This window comes from Ictidomys tridecemlineatus (genome assembly GCF_052094955.1).
Source record: "Ictidomys tridecemlineatus isolate mIctTri1 chromosome 1 unlocalized genomic scaffold, mIctTri1.hap1 SUPER_1_unloc_6, whole genome shotgun sequence".
In the NCBI taxonomy this organism is placed as follows: Eukaryota; Metazoa; Chordata; class Mammalia; order Rodentia; family Sciuridae; genus Ictidomys; species Ictidomys tridecemlineatus.
In genome coordinates, this window is record NW_027520947.1 from 531,952 (window position 1) to 536,067 (window position 4,116).

The window sequence follows — 4,116 nt, forward strand, 5'->3', positions numbered from 1 at the left end:
CTATAGACAGTATGTAACTTCCATCTGATGTTTACACTTTTGGTCAGTAATCATATCACCTCTGTCCAAAAGCTGACCCATTGTCTGAGCCAACAATTATTGGGACACCAAATGTGGGAATAATTTTCCAGAGAAGCATCCTAGTATCTCCCTAGCCTTTTCAGTGCAGGTGGGAAAGGCTTCCACCCAGTCAGAGTATGAACACACAAAAACCAAAAGTTATTTATAGCCCCCTGAGCATGTAGTTCAATGAAGTTTACTTCCAAGTCTTCAAAAGATGCTCCTCCTATAGTTTGGATTTCTCTTGGGAGCTCTGGCCCCTGACAAGGATTTTTGTGAGCACAAACCTCACATTGTTTGCAGATCATCCAGGTGTTGCTTGTGAGCCAGGGGACATAGAAATGTCAACTCAGAACTGTCTCAAGTGCTGTATGTGAAGCCATGTTTAAGGATAGGTATATAGTGTAGTTAGTAAATCGGGTCTAATATCCAGTAAAATAAAAAAAAATGAAGGCAATGTTGAGAATGGAGCCCAGGGAAGCAGAGCAGCAGTTGGGGAAATTGAAATGTTAACATTCCCAAGGCCCAGAGCCCACTCTAAAAAAATGTTAAAGAAGCAGCTCCCAGCCAACTGGGAAGTGCTAATCAAAGGCAGCCCCAGGCCCTTCCTGCTCAGATTACTCCTCTGGCCTATCTATGCCTCACCTTTAGTCTGCTCACCTACATTCTATCACTTCAAGACAACAGAACAAAGGACAGAAATGTGGGAAAGATGAAAGAAGACTTAGCAATAATCCCTTCCACAAACTCCGCCTCTTGGGTACCCTTCTTCCTCCAGGTAGAAGCCTTTTCAGCTGTCCTTAATAAAGTTTCTACTTTCCACTCTAAACTTGCCTGGGTGTGCTTCTCTGGTGTTATACTTCAGCATTGCGGAAGCAAGAACTCATCAGCAGTAATGTAGGCCCAACATGTTTTCCTTCGAAACTGTCTGATAAAGGCTGGGGCTAGAATCTCCGGGATGGCTATTCCAGCCATCAGAAAATCTCCACCATCCACCAAGGAGAAAAGTTTCTTTTTCAGTCTTAAATTGCTTACTTTCATGTTGGGAGTATGTTGGCTCCTATTCTGTTAGCTAGTCAGCCAGACAGGAGGGCAGCATTTAAACCTGGGACTGGATTTTCTTCCTGTTTCTTGCAGATAGGTAACCTGGCCTCTCTGTCAACTCTCTGGGTTTAGAGTTCTGAGGACCTTGACGTGGATACGTGGATTTTCACATATCATGCCCTGATATTTGACCATTTTTTCATTAGCCAACCAATAGTGTCCTTTATATTCTAACAATGTCAAAATTGAATGAGGAACTCTGACAATCAGCTCTTGTCCCATGGCCACTTTATCAGCTTCCAATACCAGAAGAGCTGTGGCTACAAGGGCCGGTAAACCAGGTGGCCAGTCCTCTGCTACAGAGTCCAGCTGTTTAGATAAATAGGCCACTGGACGGTTCCATGTCCCAGCATCTAAGTCAAAACTCCCTTAGCCACTCCAGATCTATCATGGACATACAGAAAGATAGGATTTGTGAGGTCAGGGAGCCCTAATCCAGGTGCAACTGTGAGTGCTTGTTTAATGTCTTCAAAGGCCTTTTGCTTAGTTGGCCCCCATATTAGAGGATCCCATTCTCCACTCTTTGTGGCTTCATAGAGGGGTTTTGTCTTAACTGAAAGATGGGGATCCATATATGGCTGAACTCAGTAGCCCCCAAGAATTCTCTAGTCTGATGGCAGGTTGAAGGGACTGGAATTGAGCAGATCTCCTGTTTCTTTTGAGGCCCAGTGGTTGTTCTGTTCTGTTGCTGAGTCAGATGGTGACTAAGGTGTTTGACTTTTTCTTTATAGATGTGGACTTTTACGTTAGAGTCCAGTGCTGTCACAAAAATGGTGTACTCAAGCACCTGGGAGGAACTGTCATTTAGGGAAGGGAGGCATATATAGAGCCTCTGGCGCTTTAAGATGCAGGATTTTTTTTGTTGTTGTTGTTATCTTCCAGCGCAGGATCTTGGCTGCTAGGATTCTCCAACTCATAAATCTAATGTAAATCTTAACAGAGACTGATGATCTGGCACATCATTTGTGTAAAAGCCACTTATGTCAATCTCGTCATGGGCTGTCTGCCAAGGATGGAGGGCAGTGGTGTGGTCCCCTGCGGGTCCCAGTGTGGCAGCCACATTGTGCCCACCTAGGTGTTGCTCCTTGACTGTGTGGCTTTCTCCTCCTGCCAGGTGAAAGCCTGCTCTAATTGTCCACAGTAGCTGGCCCGCTTGTGTTTTTGTTCAGTGTGCCTGGGTGCATGGGGCTCTGTGGCCCTTCCTGCTGGTGGCTCCCAGCATGTGGCTTGGAGCCAGGGTGGCATGTCCTTTTGGAGAGAGAACCCTAAGGCCCACTATAGGCTGTTAACATGAACATATTCATAGTTCATTTGGAGGCATGCAGCAGCTGAGCCCTCCTGAGGTTCTGGGTCCCGAGCATCAGATGCAGTTTTGTGTTTATGGGACCCCTGCCATATTCGTCAATCATCAACTTCCAAGCAAGTGGGAAGAAACTGAAAGGAGGGCCTGGGGCCAAAGGCTGGAGGAAAATATTCACTCCTTCTCTGTTCAAGGCTTAGCATTTGAGCATGGCAGTGGGTGCTTGCCTGCTGGGGCCACTGGAGGCTTCCCATTTTTCTGGTCACGCTTTTTTTCCTTATAAACATTTGGACCATTGGCTTTGTTCTAGTGAGATCCCCCCCCTTTGAGTGATCTCTGGGTTTGTAGTGAGGGCCACTGTAAGAAGATCCATCCTCCTCTTCATCTTTTTGGTCTGCCTGTCTTTGAGTCTCTGGATCTCGATTGATGAAAACTGTGGTGGCCACTTTAATCAGCTCGACTGGCACACTTCTCAGTAAAGCCCTCTAGGATGGTAATTTTTGGCAAATGGCTCTCTGATCCTGTCCCACTAAGGCTGCATTGATCACCTGTTGCTTGCACCTGTGCATTTCTTTACTGACAAACTTGCATTGTGGCTGTTACACTTGTATGTGCCCCTCCTCCCACGGACACCTCTGGGCAGACAGAGGGGCGGCAGCGGAGGTGGCCTGGACATTTAGCTCTGAGTCAGTTGGGCACATCTCTTTTGATAATTGCTGCCAGAGAAATGTTCAGGGCTATGGAGGGTGCAACAGGGAGATGCTGGAGCAGCGGGAGGCTTATCTCAGCTCTGATTATCTGTAGATGTGCTGGGATTAGGCTGGGGCTCAGGGCTGGCTCTGATTCCTTCTAACTCTTGGGCACAGACAGTGTGTTTTGTTCTCTTTTTACTTTTCTTTTAGAGTTTCTATGAGAGCTTCTTGACATATCTTCATTTTTAGAGCTTCTTCTTTGTTGAGGCCCCGTCCTAGGTCTGGATAACGGGCTGCATCAGATCAGTCATGGCCCAAGCTTTCTCCATGTAGGAGGGAGTATGATTTTTCCAGCTTATGAGCTCAGTGGTGGTGAAAGGCTGGCACACAAAACTGCCTTGTCTCCCTCAGACATTTCCCTTCTGGTCAACATAGCTATGTCCTTTAGTCCCTTGCAGGGGCATCTGGAGACTTCTCATCTGAGTTGTGGCTATGGTCTTAGGACAGATCTTCTACCTTCATCTTTGAAGGTGAAAGAGTCTTTGGTCCTAGGAAGCCTTTAGCTCTGAGGACATCACAGAGGAAGGAATAGCCAGTATTGGGGGCAATCATGTGTTGCCTCTGAGGACAAGGGGGCTGAAAGGAGAGTCTGTTGTCCCAGTGGTCTTGGCAAAGTTGGGTAGAGTGGCACATAGGGATTGGGTCGTCTTCTGGCTCACAGGAAAAACTGTTTGCCTTCCCCTTTCCTAGTCATATTTTCTGTTTAGCTGCTTTCCGCTGGGTATTAGAGATGCTCCTGGTGAACATCAGCTTGGACTGTCCATCTAGACAGGCTCTCAATGAAGGGGGCTGTTTCTGAACTATCTCTTGCAAGCTATCAATATAAGCAAATTGGTTCAGGGGTTCCAGGACCTCAGAAATGACTGACATTTCTGAGGTCCTGACCTGAGGTTCAGGACC